The following is a 15,450-nucleotide window of genomic DNA, read 5'->3' as shown; positions in this document are numbered from 1 at the left end:
GGCAAGGTCGACAGCATGGAATGTTTTTGAAGGCTCATGGAAGTAAGTATCTTGCCCATTATTGAGGAGACAAAGGCTATGATCTTCGATCATCTGCTCAATTTGTCTTCCTCGGCAATTAGTATCCTTACTACCCCAGAGCGGACTATGGCCGTTAAAATCTCCTATTATGATGAAAGGCTCAGGCAGCTGCTCTAAAAGACCATTTAAATCTTGCTGATCAATATGCTCATTTGGAGGCAAATACAGAGAAACGACTGTAACAACAAAATCAAAATTTGTTTGAGTAGCGACAACTTGGAGGGATGTCGTCAAAGAAAGCACATTTGAGGGATAATCCAATGAGGTGAGGAGACCTACACCTCCACTGGCACGCTCACCTGCAAGGTTATCTTTCCTGACGAAGGAAAACCTCCGAAGTTTTGCCTGTTGTTCTGGTTTTAGATTTGTTTCCTGTACTGCGAAGCATACAGGATGATAAGCATTAATTATGGCTTTGATGTCGAGCAAATTTCGGTGGAAACCGCGACAGTTCCATGAGACGAGGGTGGCCATTATGTCTGGTTTTTGTTCTTTCTGTGCTCTTGTTTGGTTTTTCGTGGAAGTAGATGCCTGGGAAATTCTAGACCCTCCTCTACTTCCATAGTGTCTGAATCCGCAGATTCAGAAATCATTTCGTCAAAAGAGCTATTGCTGGGACTTTTATTTTTATTAATTATTTTGTGACTTTCGATTTTAGGTTTACTTTGAATGACTGTTTCTTTTTTTTGTATTAAATGAGTTGCATTTTCCGTTTTCTTGGTGGATGTGGTTGGTTGGGTTTTATTTGGTTTAGTCTGCGTGCCTATTGATGTTTGGGTGGCAATGCTACGTGTTGTTTTAACTGCACTGGCATAAGATTTGTTTGATTGGAGCTGTGTGCTTTGAACTAGTTTTCTGGCTTCAGCATACGAGATGTTCCTGGTAACTTTAAGAGTCTGTACTTCTTTTTCGGATTTCCATTTTGGGCAGAGGCGTGAAAATGCTGGGTGCTGACCCTTGCAATTTATACACGAAGGCGCAGCGGTACAATTTTCCGAATCGTGGCCAATCTGTGAGCATCGGGCGCATGTGAGGCTGCCACGACAAGACGTCTTAGAATGGCCGAAACGCTGGCATTGGAAGCATCGCATAGGGTTGGGAATATAAGGTCTTACAGGACAATTTAAATATCCGGCCTTAATATTCCTAGGCAGATCAGGCGTGTTGAAGGTAAGGATCACGTGTTTCGTATCGATCAACTTACCTTCCTTACGCATCTTGATCCGCCTAGCACCGCAGACATTTTGGTCGGATAGCTCGGAAGCGATCTCTTCTTCAGGAACGTACAGAAGGTCGAATTCCGATATTACGCCACGACAATAATTCAGTGTCTTATGTGCTGTTACAGTGACATTCGCTTGCCCAAGTTTAGTAATCTGAAGTAAAGAAGCAGACTGGGTGGCTGAGTTTGTATCAATAAGCAAGTCTCCGGAGCGGAGACGCTTTATGTTTCTCGGCTCACCAATACAAGACTGGATGTATTTATTTATTACGAAAGGAGACATCTTATGCATTTCGCCAGAAGGACTAGAGATGACTAGGAAACGGGGACTATTGTGATGATTTTTTTTATTTGCATCTGTCCGTAATTTTTTTGCAGAATTTTCAGAACTAGGTTGAGTGACTGGTTTAGTAGTAGACGTTTCAGAGCTAGGTTGAATGATTGGTTTATTAGTAGATGGTTCAGAGCTAGGTTGAGTGACTGGTTTAGCAGTATACGTTTCAGAACTAGGTTGAGTGACTGGTTTAGCTGTAGACGTTTCAGAACTAGTTTGAATGACTGGAGTTACCTCGAAATCTTTAATTAAGTAGATATGAGAAGAAGCCATAGTGAAAGAATAAAGATTCGGGTCCGACGGCCCCGCCCACCACGGAGCCCAACAAGGGAACACAGATTCCTGTGTTAGGGCTAGCCGGACCTATACGCAAACTGAAGCCCCACAGTCGGCTTTCCCGAAAGCAGGTACTCCCGACAGCTTGACCCCAAGCCACTGACACAAGGACTAGTGACCAGCCGATTGACACCCGTGAGGACGACTAAGGTGCCTCCCGTTTAGCTGAAGCAGAGGCCAAAGTAGTGTGTTGGGGACAGTACCTCGCCCCTCAACTACCAGGACCCTCCTTTCCAGCGACACGGGTCTCCACGCACGGCAAACACGTGGGCAGTTTTCTCGCCACTCGAAGACTAGAGACAAGGGCTGTTCCAGTCTCTCGTGACGAGCCCCAAACTCCGTAGAGAGAAACCACGAGGGAGAAGAGAAGGGAAAAAGTTCCAGCAAAGAGGAGAGGAGACGGAAAAGAGGATAGATCACTGGGGCTCCATGATCGTGACACCCGTCTCATCAAGAAGATGATCCCCTGAAGGGCTAGGGTACCTCGGGATTGCCACACCCGTACTCACAGAAGTGAGCCCCCTGAGGGGCGCACTTGTCGGACACACGTACTGTCTCTCGGATTATTTTTCTTTTTCTGTCTGACTTGGCGGGGATTTATTGTTTATATCATATCTTCCTCATCGGTCAGTCATATGTCATGTGTATTATGTTTTCGGGGGCGGTCCTTTTTTTTTTAGCGGGGTGCGTCGCCCTTTCCTGTCAATGTTTTCTTCATTACAGAGTTATTAACTAACAATGCAATGGATTAAATTAACTAACCGTGTCGGCTATGCCTGTGTGCAAAATATAGCCCTTTTTTGTTACACTTCTTAATACTATATTTTTCTCATAACTGTAATTCCTCTATATAAATGGTTGTCTTTGTAACTTTATACGCCTGCGTGCGTATAACTCAATACCATATTTCATTGTCATTTGTATGAATACCCTCTTTTTCAATAAATGCTGTCTGAACTGCTGGTCTCTCCTTTGGTTGTGGCCAGCAGATAGTAGATTCAATAATCTGGCAGGGTGGCGCTATCTTCTGTATAGTCCCATTATGGCGACTCGGTCGGAGGGCCACTCAGTCAGTCCAGTTGTCCCTATCTACTCCCCCCACGTGAGTCAGGCTCATCGTGCCGGGGGGTGGCAACGCCTCGACTTCGGTTGGGGCGGCTAATGACTAGTCTTGAAAGACAGGTCCGTACGGACTAAACCGCCTCTGTTGCCAGGGCCGGAGGGTCAGGCGATCCTACTCCACCCACTCGCATACATTGTACCGAGGCATGGGAAGGGCTAAACTTAGTACCCCGTGCCGGGAAAGGGGCCCCGCCTTCGGGTGGGGCTGGCCCCATTGTCCTAGGAAATCTAGAGAACGGACCCTCTGGAGGAACTAGGTGAAGTACAGCGAGGCCTCCGGGTGTCGGTCTACGGATTACCGGTGGTAGAGGATCGGGTCCCCTACAATCGGAAAGCCGGTGTAGGTGTGGATCTCCCCGCATAAGGTGCTAGTGCAGCCCTACCATCTAGCTCGCGTCAATCCCCTTGAGGGTGCGGGGACACCTCGAAGACGTGCAATTATGACGGCGGGGTTCTTCCCTCAGGAATAAAACCTGGGCAAAAATTGTCTTTGCGTGCCTAAGCCGGGGACTTAAAAACTCCTGGGTGTCGTCTGGGCCACATCCGGATAGACCCTTGATTGTCACGGTGTGGAAAGCTTCTTGGTCTTGGGACGGATGATGGATGTGGATGTGCTGTGGATGCAGAGATGTGGGACTCTGCCGCCCACAGAGGCGACCACGGACCTGGGTAATAATCAGATTCCCCTTCCGAAACACGTTCCTGGCAGCGCTCTGCAACTGCACGGGTGCCCCCGGGATCGAAGCGGTAGGATGCGGAGGATTCAGCTCTGCCCAGAACCCAGTACGCAAAGCACCAGGCCCTCTGAGTGTCGGTGGAAAGGTCCTGTACCCAACCACTGCCTCGGCCTTGGCTCTTCGGAGCCTTGAGGGGTCACTTGGCGGCATCGAGTTTGCCTACCTCGTCCGCCTAAATATGTTCCATTATGTAATACCGTGACTCTGTCGACGGTGAGAAAACAGCATACCTGTTCGTGCAGGGTGGCATGGATAGAGCCAAGCACTGGAGAAAACCAGAATAAAAAACAATATTTGAAACTTAAAGGAATTGAATAAAGGATTTGAAATAAAAGGAATTGACGGATCCCACAAATTAATGGGAAAATATAGCAGAACTGGCGCTAAATTAAGCAAAGTACAGCATGGTACTCTGTAATTTCTCTATATAAACGGTTGTAGTGTCTCTGTAACTTTATACGCACACCATATTTCATTGTCATTTGTATGAATACCCTCTTTTTCAATAAATGCCGTCTGAACTGCTGGTCTCTCCTTTGGTTGTGGCCAGCAGATAGTAGATTCAATAATCTGGCAGGGTGGCGCTATCTTCTGTATGGTCCCATTATGGCGACTCGGTCGGAGGGCCACTTAGTCGAGTTGTCCCCTACTAAACAATGGTATCTTACTGTGATTGAAAAAATTATAGGATATTGTTCTGGAATTTGGTGTAAAACGCTCAATAAACATGCCAGACGACTATTATTATCAATACAACGACCTTTCCTATTACAAATTAGTCGAGGTTATCGTACTACCTCCACAGTTGCACTCCAAATATTGACAGGAATACCTCCCATTGATCTAACGATGGAAAGAGAAGCTACAATATCACAAGTCTTGAGAATTAGATCCCATAGCACGCTCTGGAACAATACTTACCATTGCACTGATTATGAAGATAATATACATAAATATCTATGTCATCCTGCATTCTTTAATTTAACTGACAATATCATAGTATCCCAGACATTTCCTCCAAGAAGGACTATGACTGCATATACAGATGGCTCCCACATGGACTCGGGCACAGGAAGTGGTTTTTGTTTTTATAGTAATGATCAACTAATCTTATCGTGGAGAAGACGATTAAATATCCACAATTCAATTTACCAAGCAGAATTATTGGCGATTAAAAAGGCAGTTCAAATTTCTCTCTCTTTTAACATTCCTGTTAATATTATCACAGATTCGAATTCATGCCTTTTAGCTCTTCTTAATAGTAAACCTCGCAATATACTTTATTTCAAATATAAAAACTTTTACTACAATTCTCAGCTATGATCTGCCCTATACTCTCTTGGACAAAAGCCCATAAAGGAACTATAGGCAATGAACAAGCAGATCAGAAAGCTAAAGAAGCAGCAATGGGAAGAGACCTTCAAGAAACTCCGCTTCCCTTACCACACTCCTATCTTAAAAAGATCACTAAAGAAGATCTGATAGTCCAGTGGCAGAATCGTTGGAGCACTTCCTTACAAGGTAAACGTACATATCTAAGTTTCTCATACTCTGCACTCACCCCCTCAGGGGCTCACTCTTGTGAGTACGGGTGTGGCAATCCCGAGGTACCCTAGCCCTTCAAGGGATCATCTTGGTGAGACGGGTGTCACGATCCTGGAGCCCCAGTGATCTATCCTCTTTTCTGTTTCCTCTCCTCTTCTCTGCTACCATTTTCTTTTTCCTTTTCCTTCTCCCTTGTTCCCTCAGGGGGCTCACTTTTGTGAGTACGGGTGTGGCAATCCCGAGGTACCCTAGCCCTTCAGGGGATCATCTTCTTGGTGAGACGGGTGTCACGATCCTGGAGCCCCAGTGATCTATCCTCTTTTCCGTCTCCTCTCCTCTTGGCTGGATCTTTTTCCCTTCCCTTCTCCCTTGTGGTTTCTCTCTACGGAGTTTGGGGCTCGTCACGAGAGGCTGGAACAGACCTTGTTTCTAGTTTTCAAGTGGCGAGAAAACTGCCCACGTGTTTGCCGTGCGTGGAGACCCGTGTCGCTGGAAAGGAGGGTCCTGGTAGTTGAGGGGCGAGGTACTGTCTCCAACACACTGCTTTGGCCTCTGCTTCAGCTAAACGGGAGGCACCTTAGTCGTCCTCACGGGTGTCAATCGGCTGGTCACTAGTCCTTGTGTCAGTGGCTTGGGGTCAAGCTCTCGGGAGTACCTGCTTTCGGGAAAGCCGACTGTGGGGCTTCAGTTTGCGTATAGGTCCGGCTAGCCCTAACACAGGAATCTGTGTTCCCTTGTTGGGCTCCGTGGTGGGCGGGGCCGTCGGACCCGAATCTTTTCTATTTTCAATATGGCAAATACACATATTTTTTTATTAAAAAACTTTGAAGTCACTCCAGTCTCTCAACCTAGTTCTGAAACATCTACTACTAAACCAATCATTCAACCTAGTTCTGAAACATCTCCTACTAAACCAGTCACTCAACCTAGTTCTGAAACATCTACTAATAAACCAATCATTCAACCTAGTTCTGAAACGTCTCCTACTAAACCAGTCACTCAACCTGTCGCTCAACCTAGTTCTGAAAATTCTGCAAAAAAATTACAGACAGATGCAAATAAAAAAAATCATAACAATAGTCCCCGTTTCCTAGTAATCTCTAGTCCTTCTGGCGAAATGCATAAGATGTCTCCTTTCGTAATAAACAAATACATCCAGTCTTGTATTGGTGAGCCGAGAAACATAAAGCGTCTCCGCTCCGGAGACTTGCTTATTGATACACACTCAGCCACCCAGTCTGCTTCTTTACTTCAGATTACTAAACTTGGGCAAGCGAATGTCACTGTAACACCCCATAAGTCACTGAACTATTGTCGTGGTGTAATCTCAGAATTCGACCTTCTGTATGTTTCTGAAGAAGAGATCGCTTCTGAGTTATCCGAACAAAATGTCTGCGGTGTAAGGCGGATCAAGATGCGTAAAGAAGGTAAGTTGATAGACACGAAACACGTGATCCTTACCTTCAACACGCCTGATCTGCCTAAGAATATTAAGGCCGGATATCTAAATATTCCTGTAAGACCTTATATTCCCAACCCTATGCGATGCTTCCAATGCCAGCGTTTCGGCCATTCTAAGACGTCTTGTCGTGGCAGCCTCACATGCGCCCGATGCTCACAGATTGGCCACGATTCTGATAATTGTACCGCTGCGCCTTTATGTATAAATTGCAAGGGTGACCACCCAGCATTTTCTCGCTTGTGCCCAAAATGGAAATCGGAAAAAGAAATCCAGACTGCAAAAGTTACTAGGAACATCTCTTACGCCGAAGCCAGAAGACTAGTCCAGAGCACACAGCTTCGACCAAATTCATCATACGCCAGTGCTGTTAAATCATATCGTACAGTCGCCACCCAAACATCAATAGGCACACAGACCCTACCAAATAAAACCCAACCGTCTACATCCAACAAGAAAAAAGAAAATGCAACTCATATAGTACAAAAGAAAGAAACAATTATTCAAAGTAAGCCGAAAACTGCCACACAAAAAATATCAAATAAAAATAGAAGTCGCAGCAATAGCTCTCTTGATGACATGATTTCTGAATCTGCGGATTCAGACTTTATGGAAGTGGAAGAGGGTCTGGAATTTCCCAGGCATCTACTTCCACGAAAAACAAAAGAACAGCACAGGAAAAACAAAAACCATTCATAATGGCCACCCTCGTGTCATGGAACTGTCGCGGTTTCCACCGAAATTTGCTTGACATCAAATCTATAATAAATGTGTACCATCCTGTGTGCTTCGCAATACAGGAAACAAATCTGAAACCAGAACACCATGCAAAACTTCGGAGGTTTTCTTTCGTCAGGAAGGATAACCTTGCAGGTGAGCGTGCCAGTGGAGGACTAGGTCTCCTCTCCTCACTGGATTATCCCTCAAATGTACTTCCTTTGACGACATCCTTCCAAGTTGTCGCTACTCAAATAAATTTTGATATTGTTGTTTCATTTGTTTCTTTGTATTTGCCTCCAAATGAGCACATTTATCAGCAAGATTTAAATAATCTAATAGAGCAGTTGCCTGAGCATTATATTATAATAGGAGATTTTAACGGCCATAGTCCACTCTGGGGTAGCAAAGATACAAATTGCCGAGGAAGACAAATTGAGCAGATGATCGAAGATCACAGCCTTTGTCTCCTAAGTAATGGGCAAGATACATACTTCCATGAGCCTTCAAGGACATTCCACGCTCTCGATCTTGCCATCTGTTCACCATCTCTGTTGCCATTTTGCACTTTTAGTGTCGCAAATGACCTGTACAACAGCGATCATTATCCTATTTTTGTGTCTCTTGCACGAAGAGGAGCAAACCCTATGTCGAGATCCCCTCGATTCATACTGGACAGGGCAGACTGGGAACTCTTCTCTTCCATTGCAGAGCTCACAGATGAAATGGTAGAAGATGCGCATATCGATGACGCTGTTGAAGCTGTTACTAATACTATTATTCAGGCAGCTATGCTACCCATTCCTAGAACATCAGGAAAACTACTAAAATATTCAAAACCATGGTGGAATCGCGACTGCCATGAAGCACTGAAAAAACAGAAAAAAGCATGGGGTATTTTTCGTAGATATCCTACTCTGCGAAACCTCATAGCTTTTAAAAGATCCAAAGCAAATGCACGGAAAGTAAGAAGGCAGAGCCAGAGGGATTCCTGGATTTCATATGTGTCCTCAATAACATCCTCTACGCCTAGTAAGCGGGTTTGGGAAAGAGTTCGAAAAGCATGCGGAATGTATAAAGACCACTCACTTTCCTTTCTGGAAAAAGATGGCCGAGTGATTAGCTCCATAGAAGAAATTGCAAATACAATTGGTGAGACATTTGCTGCCGTTTCTTCCAGCCGAAATTACTCACCTGCATTTCTTTCTATCAAGCAACGCTCTGAGAAAAATCCCATCGCTTTCAACTCTTCCAACTTTGAGCCGTACAATAGAGACTTTACTATGGTTGAATTAAAGAGAGCTTTGTTGCAGACACATAGGTCTTGTCCGGGTCTGGATGGCGTGTATTATGAAATGCTAAAGCATCTGTCCTATAAGTCACTGAGTGCCCTTCTCACACTTTACAATAGAGTGTGGAAGGAGCGTACATTTCCCAGTGCATGGAGGAGAGCTGTTGTCATTCCTATTGCGAAGCCAGGGAAAGACCCGAGGAATCCCTCGAACTATCGGCCAATTGCACTTACCAGCTGTGTTTGCAAACTGTTTGAAAAGATGGTAAACAGCCGCCTAGTCTACTTCTTGGAAAAGTGATATTATATCGCCTTATCAGAGTGGTTTTCGAAAGGGAAGAACAACTGTAGATAACATGCTCCTCTTAGAGACATCTATTCGGAAAGCCTTTGTCAGAAGAAGTCACCTTGTCTCAATATTCTTCGACATTGAGAAAGCTTATGATAAGGCATGGAGATACGGTATACTCCGGGATCTTCACGAGAGTGGCTTGCGCGGCAACCTACCAATTTTCATACAGAATTTCTTGAACGCTAGAACTTTTCAAGTAAGGATTGGCTCTGTTTTTTCGGATGTTTTTCAACAGGAAGAGGGTGTGCCTCAAGGCTGTGTGCTTAGTGTAACGCTGTTCAGTTTAAAAATAAATTCTGTATTAAAAGAACTTCCTCACACCATCTTAGGATCACTATATGTAGATGCTTTACAGATTAGCTGTCGAGGAGCAGACATGAGATACATAGAGAGGCAATTGCAGATGGCTCTGAATAAGATCCAAGAATGGTCAGACAAACAGGGATTTACTTTTTCGAAACAGAAAACTGTGTGCGTGCACTTTTGTAGGAAGCGAGGTCTCCATCCTGAACCTGAGTTATATCTAAATGGTACAATTATTCCAGTTGCGCCCGAAGTAAAATTTTTAGGAGTAACGTTCGACCAGAAATTGACTTTCCTTTCTCATGTTTTAAACCTGAGAAAGAAGTGTCTCAAAACACTAAATATGTTAAAAGTGTTGGCGAACACCTGGGGTGCAGAGCATTGCTCCATGCTTCGCATTTACAGAGCGCTTATCCGCTCTAGACTGGACTATGGCTCAGTTGTTTATGGATCCGCTCGGTCATCTGTTTTGTTAAAATTGGATCCTGTTCACCATCAAGGTTTGAGGATATGTTCAGGAGCCTTCAGGACTTCTCCTGTCCAGAGCCTGTATGTTGACTGTAATGAACCATCACTTTATCTGAGGCGTGAACAATTGTCCCTTTTGCAATATTTTAATATACTATCCCAACCTGAACATCCCAATAAGCTGTGCTTACTTGATGATGTGAGTAACGCGTTATTTGAAACACGTCCATCTTGTGTTCCTACATTTCTTTTAAGAGTTCGCCCTGTCATTGAGAAACTTTCCCTCTCTGATATGCACCCCAAAGCAGTACAGAATTTTGAAATTCCACCTTGGGAAAATTCACGGATCCAGCTTCTTGATGTTTTTAAACATCACGTAAAGGCGAGCACTAACGAGATCGTTTACAGACAACTTTTCGCTGAGCACAGGCACAAATATAGCAGTTATTATCCGATATATACAGATGGATCAAAGTCAAATGATCATGTCGGGATGGCTTTTGTATTTGAAAATTACATAGAGGGCAGATGCCTGCACCATGCTTTCTCTGTCCTAACATCTGAACTAACTGCAATATATTATGCTCTTTTGTACATCCCAAAGCTCTGCCACAAAAAGTTCATAGTTTACACAGACTCGTATAGTGCTCTTAAATCCTTGGAAGCTTTTCCCAACGCTCAGAATCCTGTGGTAGTGGATGTTCTCAAAATTCATAGAAATTTAATGATACGAGGATATGAAATCCTGTACTGCTGGGTTCCCGGGCATACGGGAATAAAGGGAAACGAGCTTGCAGACATCGCGGCAAAATCTGCTGTCGAACTGTCCAGTCGCCTTATCCCTTTTAGAGACATCTGCTGTGTCATCAAGGGAAAGATACGAAAAAAATGGCAGCAAATTTGGGATGTTCAGCATCACAACAAGTTGAGAAACATCAAACCTAGAATTGAGCATTGGGATTTTGCTGGAATTCGTAAAGAGGACGTTCTTTTGACTCGACTCAGAATTGGTCATACCAGAGTCACACATAGCTATCTTCTTAAAGCTGAAAATGAGCCTGTTTGTTTTAACTGTAATGTTTGTTTATCTGTTCGTCATATTTTAATTGAGTGTCCATGTTTTAATAGTCTTCGCCAGAAATATTTTAATAGCTGTGACTTACCTCTCGACCGTTTAATCGGAAGAGAGGTCAATTCTAATTTATTTTATTATTTAAAAGAGATTGGCTTTTATTACCAAATGTAATTTGTTTTGAAGACTGTGTCTTAAATGTTAATATGTGCCTTTAACTTGTTTTTATATGACTTCATCCTCTGGATTTGGTACATTTATCTACTTGTTTTTATTTATTGAATTTTCATGTCATCAATTGTAATCATCTCATCTTTTCTTTGGCGCGTCATAATCATCTCTGGTTTTTGCGCCATAATCACTCACTCACTCACCCCTTCTCCCTTGTGGTTTTTCCACCTACGCGTTTGCCGTGCGTTGTGACCCGTAAGGCTGGAAAGGAGGGTCCTGGTAGTTGAGTGGCGAGGTACTGTTCCCAACACACTGCTTTGGCCTCTGCTTCAGATTGAAACGGGAGACACTTAGTTGTCCCCACTAGTGTCAATCGGCTGGTCACTCGTCCTTAGGGTCAGTGGCTTGGGGATAAGCTTTCGGGAGTTCCTGCTTTTGGGAGAGCTGACTGTGGGGGCTTCAGATTGCGTATAGACCCGGTTAACCCTGGCGCAGATCTTTGCGTCCCCTTGTTGGGCTCGCTGGTGGGTGGGGCTGCCGGGTCCGAATTTTATTTTATCTCACTATGAACTCCTTAAGTGAACCCTGTGTACCAGAACAAAATGCAAATTCTACAAAAAAATGAAAACATGTGCAAATGCTAATTGAGGATGAAAGAAAATCGATACCTCGATTTCTTGTTATAAATAACACAACAGATGAAATTAAAAAAATGTCACCTTTTTTAATACAAAAACTTATCAAGTCATGTGCCGGAGAACCTAAAAATATCAAAAGACTTCGCTCAGGTGATCTTCTAGTCGAAACTTTATCTTCCAGCCAATCTGCAACCCTTCTCAGTTTAAACAAATTAGGAAATGTACGTGTAACAGTATCACCTCACAAATCTTTAAATTATAGCCGTGGAGTAATATCAGAATTCGATCTTCTCTGCGTTTCAGAAGAAGAATTCGTGAGTGAACTCTCCCATCAAAATGTCTGTGCTGCAAGGCGAATCAAGGTGCGCAGAGAGGGTAAGTTGATAGATACTAAAAACGTTATCCTAACCTTCAACACACCTGAGTTGCCAAAAAGTGTAAGGGCCGGGTATCTTCATTGCCCAGTAAGACCCTACATCCCAAACCCCATGCGATGTTTCCAGTGTCAGCGCTTTGGCCACTCAAAAATGTCTTGTCGAGGCAAACCCACGTGTGCTCGCTGCTCCGTGGAGGGCCATGACAGTGATAGTTGTAAAGATGTGCCACTGTGTGTCAATTGTAAGGGGGAGCACACAGCATTCTCTCGCTCATGTCCTAAATGGAAAGCTGAGAAGGAAGTACAGTCCTTGAAAGTGACTAAAAACTTAACATATGCAGAAGCTAGAAAAATAATAGCTAGTACACATCCACGTTTAAATGTTTCATATGCTGAGGCTGCAAAGAAATTCAAAACAGTAGGAATCCAAACTAATCTAAGCAATCTATGTCAAAAGATAAATAACCAACGGGAAAATACCTCTAAAATAACAGTAATAGAGTATAATGCAGGAAATAAACTAACAAAAACTAGCGCCTCTCAAAACAAAGTAACAGAAACAATAAACACCAAGGATAAGCCTTTAGAAAACAATTCCGCATCATCAAGTAAACAAAATCTCCTGAAACAATCCGAAACTCCTATTCTTAAGCATAGGAGTCGAACTGACAGTTCACTCGAAAGTTTGAGCTCTAACTTTGATGATATGGAACTTGAAGCCGGACTTGAATTTCCGAGAAATCTGCTTCCTCGTCTGACAAAGAAGCAGCATCGGGGAAATAAAATCTCATAATGGCTACCCTTATCTCCTGGAACTGTCGTGGTTTTTATCAGAGTCTCTATAATGTTAAAAACATGATTGATGAACATCGGCCAGTTTGCTTCGCTTTACAGGAGACACATCTCAAAGCTAATAGCAAAGCCAAACTTAGGAGATTTTCATTTACGAGAAAGGATAATGTTGTTAGTGAACGCGTCTGTGGGGGTGTAGGCCTTCTCACCTCTCATGACTATCCGTCAACTGTCCTTCCGTTAGCAACATCCCTTCAAGCGGTAGCTATACAAGCTAATATTAAAGGATTAGTCTTTGTCATTTCCATATATTTACCTCCTAATGAAGCTATCGATCAGAGACAGCTAAATGAGTTGATAGAACAGCTGCCAGAGCCGTTTATTATCATGGGGGATTTTAACGGACATAGTCAGTTATGGGGGAGTAGAGATACAAATCCTCGAGGTAGACAAATTGAGCAGATGATAGAAGATCATTGCCTTTGTCTTCTCAATAATGGTCGGGATACCTACTTCCATGCGCCAAGAAGGACATTTCACGCTCTTGATCTTGCCATCTGTTCACCTTCTCTTTTGCCCTTCTGTACTTTTAGTGTTGGAGATGATCCTCACAACAGTGACCACTTCCCGATATTTGTTACTTTTGCTAGGGCAGGAATGAGTCCCGTCGTAAGGCCCCCAAACTTTATATTTGAAAGGGCAGACTGGGAGCTTTTCTCCTCTCTTGCAGAGCTCACGGATGAAGTAGTGAACGATGTGCCGGTCGACGATGCAGTGAAAGCCATAACTGACATTATAATCCAAGCGGCTACAGCCTCTATACCTGACCTCAGCAAAACCTCCAAAATACTCGAAACCTTGGTGGAATCAAGAATGCCAGAAAACTCTAAGACAGCAGAGAAAAGCCTGGGGACACTTTCGAAGATATCCCACACTTCAAAATCTTATTGCTTTCAAAAAAGCTAAAGCAAACGCACGGAAAGTACGACGGGAGAGTAAGAGGAATTCCTGGATATCTTATGTGTCTGGGATAACAGCCTCAACATCCAGTAAGCGAGTATGGGAAAGAGCTAGAAAAGCTTGTGGAATATACCGAGACCACTCACTTTCCATCCTGGAAAAAGACGGCCGAACGATCAGCACAGCGGGAGAAATTGCAAACACCCTTGGTGAAACCTTTGCAGCCATCTCTAATGGCTGCAGTTATCCCCCAACATTTCTGTCTGCTAAGCTACAAGCTGAAAATATTCCTATTAAGTTCAACTCTGCCAACTCTGAGGCCTTACAATTATGAATTTTCCCATTTTGAATTAAGAAGAGCTTTATTACAGACACATAAGTCTTGCCCTGGTCCAGATGGCATTAGTTACGAAATGATGAAGCATCTTTCCTGTAAGTCAATGAATGCCCTTCTCGCTTTGTATAATCGGGTGTGGAAGGAGCATAACTTTCCCAATGCATGGAAGATCGCAGTAGTCATTCCGATACCTAAGCCAGGGAAAGATCCAAAGAATCCCACCAACTACAGGCCCATCGCCCTTACCAGTTGCGTTTGCAAGCTTTTCGAAAAAATGGTAAACTGCCGCTTGGTCTATTATTTAGAAAAGAACAATATAATATCCAAATATCAAAGTGGTTTTCGTAAAGGCAGAACGACTGTTGATAATATGCTCCTTTTGGAAACCTCAATTCGTAAAGCCTTTGTCAATAGAAACCACCTAGTCTCTGTGTTTTTTGACATAAAAAAGGCGTATGACAAAGCATGGAGGCATGGGATTTTGCTTGATCTTCACACCGCTGGATTACGCGGCAACCTGCCAATATTTCTGCAAAACTTTTTGAAGGGTAGAACGTTTCAAGTTAGGATTGGTTCTGCTGTATCAGATGTATTCTCTCAACAAGAGGGTGTGCCTCAAGGCTGGGTACTAAGCGTTACTTTGTTCATCTTAAAAATCAACTCTGTTCTAAAAGAACTTCCTCCTACGGTTGTAGGTTCCTTATATGTTGACGATCTTCACATTTGCTGTCAAGGTGCAGACATGAGATATATAGAGAGGCAATTGCAAATCGCTCTTAATAAGATCCAGGAATGGTCAAAGAAAGAAGGTTTTAATTTTTCTAAACAGAAGACAGTATGCATACACTTTTGCAGGAAGCGCAACCTCCACCCTGAGCCTGAGCTGTTTCTGGAAGGATCACAAATTCCAGTGGAACCTGAAGTAAAATTTTTAGGAGTGATGTTCGACCGGAAATTAACTTTCCTTCCACACATCCTGTATCTAAGGAAGAAATGTTTTAGGAGACTGAACCTTTTGAAAGTCCTGGCGAACACCTCCTGGGGTGCAGACCGTATTTCGTTACTCCGGATTTATAGAGCACTTATACGCTCCAAACTAGATTACGGCTCAGTTGTCTATGGGTCTGCAAGGCCTTC

Source organism: Stegodyphus dumicola, chromosome 12 (genome assembly GCF_044657685.1).
Source record: "Stegodyphus dumicola isolate Sdum_Otavi_A_Nest chromosome 12, ASM4465768v1".
In the NCBI taxonomy this organism is placed as follows: Eukaryota; Metazoa; Arthropoda; class Arachnida; order Araneae; family Eresidae; genus Stegodyphus; species Stegodyphus dumicola.
The sequence above is the reverse complement of the archived record's forward strand: the minus strand, read 5'-3'. Positions refer to the sequence as shown.